The 14,924-nt window shown below is 40.9% G+C and overlaps 1 protein-coding gene across 2 annotated transcripts in view; it reads right to left on the bottom strand.

Annotated features, from left to right (window-relative positions):
* SGCD (sarcoglycan delta) overlaps positions 1 to 14,924 on the bottom strand; it is a 414,044-nt gene that overhangs the window by 181,765 nt on the left and 217,355 nt on the right. The gene's annotated exons all lie outside the window — the stretch shown is intronic.

Genomic DNA, 14,924 nt, shown 5'->3' with positions numbered 1-14,924 from the left:
TTCACATCAACAGATTGGAGTCTAGAGACCACACGCCTAACCTCTATGCCAAACAGCCTTTAAAAGAGAGTTGAATAATATCTTCTTTTTAATTAATAACTCATTCAATCCATTCCTTCAACATTTTTTTCAAGTGCATTCCTCACGCTAGGTACTGTTATTAGGCACTAAGAATACAAATAAGGCAGCCTCCTTCCTCAAGAACAGTAATATTTCCTTTAGTTTATGAACATCTATCTAATAACAGGACATAATGTGAGAATTCTCACAGGCTTACAGGAAACAGCAGGCACAGAAATTATTCAGTTTAGATATTAAGTTATTAAAAATAATAAGATATATGCAGTAATTGAGACCTGTCTTCAGTATTAGATGAGGCCAGGAAAAGACCATTATGCCCAGCTTGATAGGGAGTACAGGGGAAGCATTACAGAAGGCTTCCTGGAGGTGGTGATATTCTTAACGTTAACGTTTTCGAATCTAAAATGGTCATGTACTTAACACGAAAGTCATACAAATCTACTGACAACACAAAATCGTCTAATAATATTCGAGTACAAGGGCAAGAAAACTGTAAAGGGTCAGATGGTAAATATTCTAGTCTCTGCAGGCCATAGAATCTCTGTCGTAACTCTTCAGTTCAGCTCTGTTGTGGAAGCAGTCGGAGTCAATACATAAAGGAATGGGTGTGGCTGTGTTCCAATAGAACTTTATTTATAAAAACAGACCACCAGCTGGATTTGGACCAGGGTCTGTACTTTGCTGACTCCTGTGCTAGTATGAAAAATTATAACCAACAATAGCAGTGTCAGTTTTAACTCCCCCTGAATTTATGAATACCCATAGGGCCAGAAGTACTTACTGGTGCAGAAATCTGGTAAATCCTATCAGCTTCTGATCCTAGCATGCAACTTGCCTAATTATGACTAACACCCCCCATCTTTATCTGAAAGAAAACATTCTGCGAACAACAGATGGTGCTGCTACGGAGTCTTCAACATCCTCCTCAGCTGCAGATGTAACTATGCGGTTGCAGGCTGGAAATGATCAACCAACTGATGGCTTCCTGGGAAAATATTTAGAAGATAGAAATATTCTGCAGATGGGAATTTCAGAGCCACAGTTGAGTTTTTCAAATAAAGAGTACCCACTAGTTAAAAAAAAAAAAGGGGAAATCAAAGGCACTCATCTTCCACAGCCAGAAAAATCACTAAAAGTGGGGAAAGCACTGCCAATTAAGAGTAGACACACTAAGACCGCATCATCAATGTCCTCTTAATTCTGTGACATTATGTCTCTAAACGATAGAAATTATTACGTAGTAGGACATATGGCTCTGTATTTGTAAATATGGTCCTTTGGTGTATAACCTATAACCACCATTACAGAAAAGTGGCTATTTCCTGTAAGTCTGCAAAAATATTCACATTATGTCCTCATTTATGTAGTTTTCCATCAAAAAAGAAAATGTTTAAGAAAGGTCCAATATATGTCTCAACCAAGCCAAAAGTAAAATGTATATAATTTGACTTCACATTGGTTCTTACCCTACTTTAAACTAGCTTGGGTCTAAAGATTCTTGTCCTGTTCATTTCACAAACATTTATCTAGCACAGACTCCAGCAAAACAGAGGAGCTACAGGGATGCAAAAATTAATTAAATAAAGTTTCCAACCCACGAGGATCTCAGCATTAGTTGGAAGCCATTGCTAACCATGGATGATTTCCCTGGTTTGTAGATTCTACCGTACACAGAGGGATACAGTGAAGGAAGAAAAACTCCAGAATATGGCAGTAGGAGAGTAACAAGGATGGGTAGATCTGAGTTGGATATTGGGATAGTGGGAGTCTAGAAAATCACAGGAAAGAATAACTTCTAAAAAAAGGATCCTTCAAGGGAGAGACTATATCGGGTGGGATAGGGAGGGTGGAAGGGAGACGCAAGAGGGAGGACATATGGGGATATATGTATCTGTATAGCTGATTCACTTTGTTATCAAGCAGAAACTAACACACCATTGTAAAGCAACTATACTCCAATAAAGATGTTAAAAAAAAAAAGGGAGAGACTATGACAAAAATGATATGGAAGCTTTTAGGTGACAAATAACCATGAGTAATTTAATCTTCTTAAGGTATCCCCTGCTCTACTAGGGAACACACTAAGATTGACTGGGCTTAGCTTATCTGGAGGGAGGTAAATGAGTTTATGGAGCCTGATCCTGGGCCCATTCCTGGCATCTGTTTATTTTTTTCCCTCATCATCTGTATCAGAAAGTGTTTAGGTATCACACATTCAAGTCACTGTTCAGGCAAATAAACACACATACGAGCTGTGATCATTGACTTAAGAAAATGGGAATTTACAGGCAGGAAAGATGAATCTTCAAAAGGACAAATGCCTAAAGCTTAAGAGATTTTGGAAAACAGTTCCATTGATAACAGAATTTTTTAAACTCTTAGGAATAAATTTAACCAAAGAAGTGTAAGACAGGTACACTGAAAATTACAAAACACTGTTGAAAGAAATTAAAGATCTAAATAAACGGAAAAACATCTCGTGTTGAGGGATTGGAAGACATGATACTGTTAACATGGCGATATTCCCCTAACTGATCAACAGATTCAGTGCAATCCCCACTGAAATTCCAACTGATTTTTTATCGGACATAGACACGCTGATCTTAAAATTCATGTGGAAAGGCAATGGATTCTAAATAGCCGAAACAATCTTGAAAAACAACAACAAGTTTGGAGGCCCCATACTTACTGATTTCAAAACTTACTACGAAACTACAGAAATCAAGTGTGGTGTTGGTATAAGAACAGACATAGAGACCAATGGAATAGAAACAAGAGTCCAGAAATAAACCCACACATTTACAGTTGATTTTCAACAAGGACACCCAAAGCATTCAGTGGGGGAAAAATAGTCTTTTGAACAAATGGTGCCAGGATAACTGGATGTCCACAGGCAAAAGAATGAATTTGCCCCCCGCCTCATGCCATATTAAAAAATTAACTAAAAATGGACAGAAGGTCTAAATGTAAGAGCTAAAACTACCAAATATGACAATAACATCTGGGTATAAATATGAATGACCTGCGATTAAGCTTTTTAGATATGATACCAGAAACACAAGCCATCAAAGAAAAAAATAGGTAAGTTGGACTTCATCAAAATATAAAGACATTTTTTGGTGGCAAAGGACCCTATCAAGAAAGTGAAGACAACTCACAGAATGAGAGTAAATATTTCCAAGTTACATACCTTAAAAGGGTCTAGCATCCAGATTACATACAGAACTTTTATAACTAAACAATAAAATGACAAATAATCCAATTAAAAAGTGGACAACAGATTTGAATGCACATTTCTCTAAAGAAGATATACAAATGGCTAATAAGTACATGAAAAGATGCTCAACATCATCAGTCATCCAGGAAATGCATATAGAAACCACAGTGAGATAATACTTCAAACTCATTAGAATGGCTATAATAGAAACAAAAAACAGAAAACATGAAGTAGTGGTGAGGACATGAAGCAATTAGAACACTTTTAATTGCTGGTAGGAATGTAAAATGGTGTAGTCACTGTTGAAAACAGTTTGGCAGGGACATAAAACTACCATATGACTGAGCAATCCCACTCCGAGGTACACACCCAAGAAAACTGAAAACATATGTTCACACAAAAACTTGGACATGAATATTCATAGCAATATTATTCATAATAACCAAGACATGAAACAACTCAAATGTCTCTGAACCGATGAACGAATACACAAAATGGGATACATCCAAATGACAGAATATTTAATTCAGTCACAAAGAGGAATAAAGTGCGGGTACATGCCACAATGTGGATGAACCTTGAAAACATGATGCTAAGAGAAAAAAGTCAGACACGATAAGCCACATATTACATATGATCCCATTTATATAACATGTAAATTGGCAAATCTATAGGTACAGAAAGCAGATCAGGGATTGTCGGGGACGGTGGTAGGGAAGAGAGAATGAACAGTGACTGCTGATGGGTGTGGGGTGTCTTTCTGGGGTGATGGCAGTGTTCTGAAATAGACAGTGGTAATTGTTATGCAATATAGTGAATATACTAAAAACCATCGAAGCATATGCTTTAAAAACTAAAATTTTATGTTATATGAATTATAGCTCTATAGAAAGAAGAATTATGAAGGTATGAATGGGAATTTACAGGCAGAAAAGATGAATCTTCAAAAGGAGAAACATCTAAACCTTAAGAGATTTTGAAAAGTTATTCCATTGGTAATAGAATTTTAAAAAACCCTTAGGAATAACTTTAACCAATGAAGTGTAAGACATGTACACTAAAAATTACAAAACATTGTTGAAAGAAATTAAAGCTCGAAATAAATGGAAAAACATCTTGTGTTCATGGATTGGAAGACTTGATACTGTGAATATGGCAGTATTCACCTACCTGATCAACAGATTCAATGCAATCCCTATTGCAAGTCCAACTAATCATGACTTGTCTTCAAAGGGATAAAATCAGGGGACCTTTTTCAAAGTATGCCAACAAGTGATTTTAGGGTATCTGAATGAAGATATACATTTGTATGGATTGGTATCCTTTAAGAGGCAATGAGCTAAAGAAGAAATTAGGTTTGGTAAGGGTTTAGATGAATTTATAGATGAAAGAGGATTCTGAAAAAAAAAATCTAAAAGTATTCTGGGCTGATGACAAACACAGAGGATGGCTGTGCTCTACTGTAAAGTGGCCTATATTATTATTAGTGTTATTATTATCATTAATAATATTATTGCTATCTCAGAAATAACAGATGGAGATACTCCAGGTTGACTCCAGGAAAAAAATTCTTATTTTTAAATGAGCTGATCCTTATTCTTAGTAGGTCAGCTGCTTATCCCCATTCACAGGGCCTCCAAACCCATTTAAACTTGAACCATATATGGTAAAAAAAAAAAAAAAAGTCTTCTGTTTACACTTGATTCTATTAAAAGATGAATGAGTAACAGAAGCATGCTTGCTCTGAGTTAGTTAATCAGAAATAAAAATACAGAATGTGAGATCCTACTAGGGTACGGATGGCAAACGGGAAACTGTGGTACCACCAGTTCTCCACCCTGTGCCTAAAGCAGGCACTGCTAATCGATAAACACCCACCTTCTCTACTGGGCTCAGATTCAGTTTCCCAGTTTCTCTTAACACAGTATTCCAGGCAGACAGGACCAAGCTATTTGAGTTGGAAACTGAGAGAAAACCTATTTACACATTTGTCCTACAGGCTCTCACCCAGATGCCATCAGGGAATGAAGAGGGAAGTGTAAGGTTCGAGAGAAACATACACTTATCTGTCTGTAGCATGAATTCTAGTTGATTCTCAATACTGAATGGCAAATCCACAGAGGGGATGATCTGCTTACAGCTGTCCCTGCTGTGGACAAAGGCCTGGGCAGTGCATCAGAGATGCCATCCCTTAGAGGGAAACAGGCCAAATCAAATGCCTCCATGACAGGATTCATTTCTGTTAGTCAGGAAAGGCTTTATTTATGGTGAGATACTTTCATCAGCCTTTTGAAGAATGGGAAAAAGTTGGTAGAAGTTATGAGGAAAAGTAAAATGTAGGAAAGCATGGAATAGAAAAACGAGGAAATGGTGAATTCTGGATCAAGGGGTATAACAGCAAGTATTGCTGGAGACGGTGCTAGACTAGGCGAGGTATCTCTTAGAACCAGATGTCACTGCGACGTGATTAACCTAACAAACGTGGAACGAGCAGAATTGTGTATGCTTTCTTTCTTTCTTCCTTCCTCTTTCTTTCCTTCTTCATTCCCTTTTCTCCTTCATTCTTTCCATTTCACACTTCTTCCATTTCACATTCTTTCCGTTCATTCAATGACTATCAAGTTTTCACTGTGGGTCAGGCATTAAACATAAAGAATACAGGGACTTCCCTGGTGGCGCAGTGGTTAAGAATCCGCGTGCCAATGCAGGGGACACAGGTTCGTGCTCTGGTCCGGGAAGATCCCAAATGCCGTGGAGCAACTAAGCCTGTGTGCCACAACTACTGAGCCCGCGAGCCACAACTACTGAGCCACGTGCCATGACTACTGAAGCCCGTGCACCTAGAGCCCTGCTCCGCAACAAGAGAAGCCACTGCAATGAGCAGTCTGTGCACCTCAATGAAGAGTAGCCCCCACTCGCCACAACTAGAGAAAGCCCGCGTCCAGCAACGAAGACCCAACGCAGCCAAAAATAAATTAAAAAAAAGACAGAAGATAAAGAATACAAAACAGAAAAGCCCCTGCCCAATTCCCATGGACAAACACATTTGAGAGGAGGAGCCGCCAAAAAGAATAGACTTGACTGTGACATTGTGAGACCAGTATTCTGAAGATCCAGGGTGTGTGTGTCTGTGTGTGTGTGTGTGTGTGTGTGTGTGTGTGTGTGTGTGTGTGTGTGGTGTAGGTACCGAGTGTAATGAGACAGAAAGAAAGCAAATAATTAACATGTCCAGCAGTGATCAGTGCTAAGAAGAAAAATACAACAAGGTTTAAGTGTTAGGAATGGCAAATTTTTCATTGGAATGATACTCTGATGTCCTGAGAATGTGGGCAGAGATCTGGATAAGGAGAGAGGATAAGACAGATACCTCAGCTAAAAACTTCCCAGGCAGCAAGAGCGGTAAGCACAAAGGCCCTGAGTTGGAGGATGCTTGTGTTACTGGGGCGCGGGAGGCAAGGGTTTTGGTGACTATGGGGACAAGGTCAGAAGAGATCTGGAGGCATGATCATGTTCAGGTATGAGGAACAAGGATAATAGCTGATGACAGAAGGAATACTGGAAGAGCAAGACAGTCGTGTCATGAAGGAACTAAGTGACGTGCCCCTCTTGAAAACTGCCTCTCTCTATCTCAGAACTGTTTACTTCATTGGAACAAAGGAGATGACCTACCAAGGCAGAAAAAACAAAGTGAAAAATTCAGTGCCATCTCTGAGCAGCAGGATAATCCCTAAATCCTTCAACACCACATTAGAAAACATACTTAAATTTCTTTTAAGTGTGCCCAGTTCTTAAATTTCTATTTGCTAATAAAGGACCGTCTTTAGTCCACAGAGGAAAAGTCCTCCAGGAGGTTCTGGTTTGACCCTTGACTCAGAGGGAACCACGGGCCAATAGAGGGGGCTCAGGGAGAGGGAATCTAATAATGATGTTTCATTTCAAATGACTCCTCCACAACTGAAGCCACTTGTCTGCACAAGCGAACCAGTAAAATTAAGTCATAAACCTCCGTCCACTGACTCTGGGAGCAGGAGTGCTTGGTGATGTATCTTTGGACAGAGGCGTCTGAGGATAAATCAATGGACATAAAGTCAGCTCTCCCGGGGTTGCCAGCGTGTCCCAGGTTCGCAGTGCACAGGCGTAAATGGTGGCAGTGAGGCTGGGGGTGGGAGGGGAGCAAAGCCAGCCTGTATCTCATCACCAAACCCTCCAGAGTGTGAAACAACTACCTCGCATAGACACCAGCATCTCTTCCCTTTTTGCTCAAAGCTGGAAAGCCCTTACCCTTGAATGCCCATTTCCCTAGCTCTACACAACCAGATCCTCCCTGTTCCTTAAAGACTGGATCAAATCCCACTTCCTCCCGCCAGGCCTTCCCCATTTACTCAGGTAAGAAATACAGTTTATCTGTACTTCTCTTAGCAGCCATGTACTTGTAACCTTGAAGTATGGTTATGAGAGGTGGCAAGGCGGTAATGAGCTTTAACAAAGACTCACTGGTTTTAAACTCTGGATTCACCTCTTTCTAACTCTGGGTATCAGCTTTTACTTACTTCTTCTGTACCTCTATTTCCCCCCTCTGTGGAACTGGTCTCATAATGGTAGAAACCACATGGGGCTTGCTGTGAATGAGTTAATGTATGTAGAATATTTGGAATGGTGCCTGTTTTCTAGTAAGGGCTCAGTACGCTTTGTTTTTATGATGATGATAATGGTTATCTGTGTTGTTTTCACCTGCCTATGAGGCAGTAAATTTCTTGGAGGCAGTGATTACTTCTTGTCCACCTCTGAAGTAGAGTTACTTGCAGAAAGGGTTTGGGTACCACAGTCAGAATTAGACAAGAATTTCAGTTCACCCACCTATTAGCTCTGAGTTTAGGCAACGGCATGGAAAGCCAAGAGCTTGAGAGGCTATTAATGAACACTCAGTATTTAAACAAAGTACCTAAAAATCATGTAACCAAAGAGAAACTGATGCCCCCATTAATAGTAGACACAGTAAACGTGGCATAGTGCAACAAGGTGGTTAAGTGAATTAGACAAGATAACCCACACCCTTCTATCTAGTATAGCCTCTTCCCTGTTCATTTACTGGAGTAGAACACATGCCTTGTAAGTGCTAAGTCCTTCTAGGTCCCTATCCTCTACCTTACCTGGGAATCTCTGTACAGGCACCAAAACAAGTCCATGCCCTGCACAGAGCAGGTGCTTGAGAAAAGTGTGTGTGATGGAATGGACGAATATTTGTAGACAAGTATGCTAATCAGCAGAATCACATTTTTAAATGGTTTACAAAATCCAAGGCTATAAAATACCACCACGTTTGTATCTAGGCTGACAATCTGAGCTTATCCTGCTTTGACGACGGACATACTCTACACTCTGTTTCACTGAAACAAACAAACAAACAGGGCTTCCCTGGTGGCGCAGTGGTTGAGAGTCCGCCTGCAGATGCAGGGGACACGGGTTTGTGCCCCGGTCCAGGAGGATCCCACATGCCACGGAGCGGCTGGGCCCGTGAGCCATGGCCGCTGAGCCTGCGCATCCGGAGCCTGTGCTCCGCAACGGGAGAGGCCGCAACAGTGAGAGGCCCGTGTACCGCAAAAAAAACCACAAAAAAACCCCCAAAAAACAAACAAACAAACATGCAACAGATGTTTTTTCCTTTAGTACCAATCTGTGATCAAAGATGATACTGTATTTTGGGCAAGGTAAATATTTAAATGCTCATGGAATATTGAACATTTCTAAAAACACGGAATGTATTTCCCAGATTTAAGTTGATATTTTAAAAAATTGTGGACATTTTCTGTTGACATAGGAAAGGGAATGAGTAGTGGGAAGAGAAAGATGGTCAAAATAACTTCCTGTCTGAGTTGGCAACTTTTGTAAATTGGCAGGACCTTATATAGCTCAGGGCTGAGCTAAAATTTAAAGTTCTGTAACGCCTACCCAGATATAGGGTATTTTAGAGTGTTATTTAAAGTTCTTCTAGGATGCTTGCAGCAGCCGTCCCCTCCTGCAAGCTCACAGGCACCTGCCCTGCCCTTCCAGAGCCCCCTTTACTCCCCCCTCCTCACTCCTTTTACTCCTCCCAGCTCAGTAACAGGCACCTCACCTACCATCACCAGTGACGGGTCATTACGCTCCCTGACATCCATCACTTGATTCAGTGCTGTGTGTGCACTGCCTTATTTAACCCTTTCACCAGCCTTATGAGGAAGGTTTTACTCTCCCAATCTTATAAATAAGGAAAACAAAACAGAAAGGAAAAGTGAATCGGCCAAGATCACACGCCCAGCAGGTGGCTGCGCCAGCTCTGTTTCCAAGCAAGACTGTATCTCTCACACCTTTGCCTTAATTATCAACATCCAATTTCCTCCAAGATTACGGTCTTTGGCCCTCTGTGCTCTTTTCTCTTTGCACACATGCTCAGTACATTCCTCCTTTGAGAGTTTTCACGATCTGGCTTATATTCAATTCAGTATTCTCACTGACCCAAACACTACATCTATGTGAATGGTGACTGGCTCAAAATGCATGAGGTATTACCCTGAACTCATTGTATTCCATGCTTGCCTGATTATCTTTTTTCCTTCCAAAGACTGTATGGGGGCTACTGTGGTTAAGAATGCAATATCCACTCTACAAAACAGATCTTATCTATGTGGTCAGAGAGGCTCAGGGAATGGGGTGTAGGGCAGGGTACTAAGTTAGTTTGGGCCAGGAACACATGAAGAGAGGATTTCCGATGTTCCTGGGAAAGAAGCATTGCTAATCTTCAGTGCATCTGGCTGTGTGTCTACCTCTGGGCACAAATAAGGAAGTGGTTAGACACAGTTACTGCTGATAGCCATCTCACAGCCCGGAGGGGAATCAGCCCAATGCGATGGGTGACAGGCCAAAGCCCAGAAAGAACTGAGTCCATGATGACCCTGAAAGCTACTGCATCAATCAAACCTGGAGTCTGACTTATCTCAAGACCACATGTCAAGTGAGCTAATAGGTTTCCTTCTTGTTCACGTCAGTTTAAGTCTGCATATTTGATACTTGCAGCCCAAAGCATCGTAACTGACAGAGATTTTAGTCTTCTTCCACTTACACAGACTGGAGTCCTTGAAGACAATTTTCGATCTTCTCACTCTTTTGTTGGTGTAAAAATCCTATCAACATTGCCTCCACCTTTTAGTACAGTGATTCCTCATTATAAAACACCTCTGGAACAGTGGTTCTCCATCAGGGTCATTTTGTCCCCCGGGGGGGAATCTGGCATTGTTGGGAGGTATTTTGATGATCACAGCTGAGGAGGAGGGAGTGTTAGCCTCCAGCGGGTAGAGGTTAAGGTGCTGCCAACCATCCTATGACACACAAGACAGCCCCACAACAGTGACTTATCCATCCCCAAATGTCAACAATGCTGAGGTTGAGAAACTTTCTCTGGAAGGATGTGTAAGACATTGGTAATTATAATTGCTTCTCTGGAGGGGAAATGGGTAGCTGAAGCAGAAGGGGGACCAAAATGTGAAACTATTACTTTAAAATAAATCATTAAATTAATTATAAAATATTTATAAAGGGGAGGACATTTTTTAAATCAAAGAATTGGGACACAAATGCAATTTTTCTTGTTTGAAATCCAACGTACTTCTTCCTGCATGACAATGCCTTACTATATCCAGTCACCTGTCCTGGGATTACACCAAAGGCCCTGCTCATCTCACCTCCCAGATGACTCTCCACTAAACCTCATTTTCTCCTTGCTATTTCTTTGCTCAATAACTAATGATGGCTATTAGGGTTCACTGTAACGAGTGCAGATACTCTTCATGCCCTTCAGATCCTGGCTCCATTCCTGACTATTCCATATTATTTCTACCTGACACCACATGTCACAATTTTTCAAAGTCTAGACAAAATTCCATTTATTCCATAAAGTTTTCTCTAATTACCTGAGCCCATGAAAATCTCCATTTTTGCCTTCTATCACATTTAGTGCCATAGAATTCAGTGAAATAAAATAATCTGAAAACTATTCAGCACCTGGACTTCCTTCATAGACAGTAAAGTCCACAATGGAGGTTAAAGGACTCTATTTTATATTGTTCTTCCATTATCCACAGAATCTACCACAGTAGTAGACACAATGGTGTTCAAAATACTTGCTGATAAAACAAACACACATATATATACATGCCCATCGGCCTGCCAACTAAGAAGGCAAACTTAATTTTATAAACAGAGATACAAAAAAGAGGAAAAGAAAGAAAAGTGGTCCCTGACCCTTGTAGATATAGATATAACAGATAAATCATAATCTCTCTTTATAATTCCTCAGAGAACTACACCCACCTGACCTTGAATTTCCCAATTATGTTTCATGACATGTTAACAAGTATTCCAGAGAAAAGAGCTGCACGGTCAACTTAATTTGGAAAATGAGTTCTATAAAATTAAATGTGTTTCTTTACTACAGAGCATCTCAGACTATGCCGAGGCTAATATCGAAGAGGGGAATAGAGTATGCTTTGTTTTCCAAATGTATATCTCTCAGACATTTTGGAAGGATACTCATCCTTGACAGATAGTTTAGAAATGCTGATCTAGACTGATGCATCCATTTTTCAAATGAAGAAACTGACGCCTGCATGACACATTTGCTAATTAGTTACAGAACCAGAAGCCGAAGCCAGGTTTCCTGCAGTGAACTCCCTCTTCATTCCATTTACTCTGTAACCTCAACACTCCTTCAGCATCCCCCAGGGTTGGACGCCCCAACCCATACTCGCAAGCTTCTGCCTCCAAACAACCGTGTGACAAGCTGGGCATGTGTGATTCCCATTTGCTAGATGATAAAACTGAGGCCTCAGAGAGGCTCAGTGTCTTGGTCACAGCCATGGTTGCCGTGGCAAAGCTGGGATAGGAACCCTGAGGCTCCTGACTCCACGTTAACCTACTCCTCTTTCTTTCCTCTTTCTTTTCACCGTAGCCATGCATTCCTCTTTCTTTTCACCGTAGCCACGGACATGACTTGTTGATAAAGCTTGAGTGTGGGCAAGTATAATCTGCTGCCCCTGGCATTCAGTTCAAACTCACAGAAGTCTCTTTATATTATTATGTATTTCATTTCATGGGATATACATACTTAAAAATTTACTACCTAGAATAATGGGATATTAAAGCAAGGAGACGTTTGAAGAACTATCTGGTCCAACCTCTTTATTTCAGTCAAATACCCTGACATGCTTAAAAGGACACAAAACTCAGTGGCACAGCCAGAGTTTGAATCGGTCACCCAGTCAGAAGACGACTTAGACGTCTTCCCTTACCAGCTGTGTGACCTTAGGCAAGTCACTTCATCTTGCTAAATATGTTTCCTTTCCTAAAAAGTGAGACTACTCATATCTAGCTCTGAGTGTTAAGATTAAGGAAAACAAAGTAAAGGCTAGTTAACATGGTCAGTGATAATAGTAATGATTATAGTTATTCCTATTATTAGTTTTATGCGCATACATGTTGAAGCTCATAATGCAGAATAATATTAATAATTATCACTATCACTTCCTGATAAAACATCGCAACGCCCATATTTATGGAGAAAATGTTGTCCTTGTCTAGTGCAGTTACTTTTTCCTTCACCTTTGAAAAAGCTGCTTTTTATCCTTTTGGCCAAGAGTAAAACCACTGTGACCTTTCTTTTTGTTTTGCTAGTTCATTTGCTGCTGCCAACATGCTAGCACTGGTCTTATTTCAAACTCAGTGGAAACAAAACTCAAATGTCTTCATGGCCCAAACAATAGTGAGTGGTGATACTTAGAAGTGATGGGACTATACACGTTTACCTAAAAACCTTCAAATTCAACATTTTGAAGACACAGGGACGGCGAACACTGCCTATGAGGGCCTCCTGTAGGGGCTGAACCCGAGATGCCCCAAAAGGCAAAGCAAGTTATTTTTACTTTTCACCCTAGATAAATGTCCTTTTCTTTTCTCCCAAACTAGACTCTTCCTTCAGTATCCAGACAACTGTTATTACTATACTGTCCTGTTCCCAATCTGTAGTGGGTGGTTATAATTCAGAAAATTCTACTTTTAGGGAATGAAAAGAGGGCTTCCTCTGGTCATCCACAGCTCACCCCTCATCTGCAACCCTCTGGAGCTCTCACTGTGGATTGTTTGGAAGGTTCAGACTGAGACATGTGGGATACAGAAGACCCATGGCCAGGCATTCCAGACTTGCAGGGAAAGAAAGGACTGGAAATTGAATTTCACAATCTGGCAGTTCTCAAATATTTCTCTTAATTACATGAGAGGTAAGCTGATATCTGGGTAGGATGAGTGGCCCATCCAAGTTCCCCCAGGAAATTACTCACAGAACTGAGGATCAGAAAGCCAGCCTTAACTAGGCTAGCTCTTCAATGCAAGATATTCAAATTGCTTCCCCTGACTAGGGAGAGGAAGGATAATGACGCGACCTGCCTGTTGCCTCTCTCTGACACTCTTGCTAATGCCTCCTAGACTGGTGGATATCACTTAGCCTAAGTAACCAACTCCTTGTTAACCTGAAACTGAGGTCCCCCTCCTTACTTCATACTTACACATATCTCTTGCTTCTCAAAGAAGAGATTTAATTCAGAAAATCCCTATTCACTGGAATACACCCAGCTGAGCTTTCCAAGCTGCTTCCTGAAGAGATGCTGTTAATCTCTTAAATCCTTTAACAACAAAATTGTGGTGGTAATGAAGCCAGTCCACCCACAGGGTCTACCAGATTTTGTGGAAGTTTTCCTACTATCACAGAATGATCACTTCAGTGGCCACTTTTTGACGCTTGTCCTAAGAGTAAAGCCATAGAAACAGGGTCAGCTAGCACTGCTTCAGAGCACCAAAGAGTATCTCTGGGTCCCCCTGGATATGACAGACATCACCTACCATAAGGTCAGAGTAAGCACTTCCTGTGTGTCTAGCACTTGGCCCAGTCTCTTACTTTTATTATCCCCTTTAATCCTCACAACAAACCTGTATGTTAGGCGTTATTACTATCATCTCTAGTTTTCAGAGAGGGACATCTGTGGTTCAAGGTAGGTAGTGAATTGCCCGAGGTAAAGATGCTCAAACCCGAAATGGATTAGACCCAGAGCACATGCCTTCCTCAACAGCGCCATGTTGTCTGAAGTCTCCAGATTAATGCTGTAATTCAAGAGTCCTCTTTTACTGAAACGTTTATAAGAAAGACCTGAAGTTGCATGATACTGAAAACTGAGTAGCACTTAGCAAGCATTTGTTGAATGAAGGAATGGATTCTCTTGCATCCTTTCTTCATCTAGATCCGTGGTTGTCAGTGGGGACATTTGGCAAATGTTTTCAGATCGTCATAACTGGTATTTACGTGGGTTGCTACTCACATCTACTGGGTAAAGACCAGTGATCCTACAGGGCACAGAAGAGCCTTTTGCAGCCCAAAATGTCAACAGTGCTGAGGCTTAGAAACCCTGGTCTAGATAAAGCCAGCCAGGGTTCCTGCTGATATCATAAAGCAGTTTCTGCCTGGAGAAGTTTTTTAGAACCAGAATCCCCTTTGGTTTCTAGATCCATGACCTGGCCTTGCCACCATCTGGACTTTAGGCTTGTG

The sequence above is a fragment of the Pseudorca crassidens genome, chromosome 3, assembly GCF_039906515.1.
Source record: "Pseudorca crassidens isolate mPseCra1 chromosome 3, mPseCra1.hap1, whole genome shotgun sequence".
Classification (NCBI taxonomy): domain Eukaryota; kingdom Metazoa; phylum Chordata; class Mammalia; order Artiodactyla; family Delphinidae; genus Pseudorca; species Pseudorca crassidens.
Note: the sequence above shows the minus strand (reverse complement) of the source record. Positions and strands in the feature narration are given on the sequence as shown.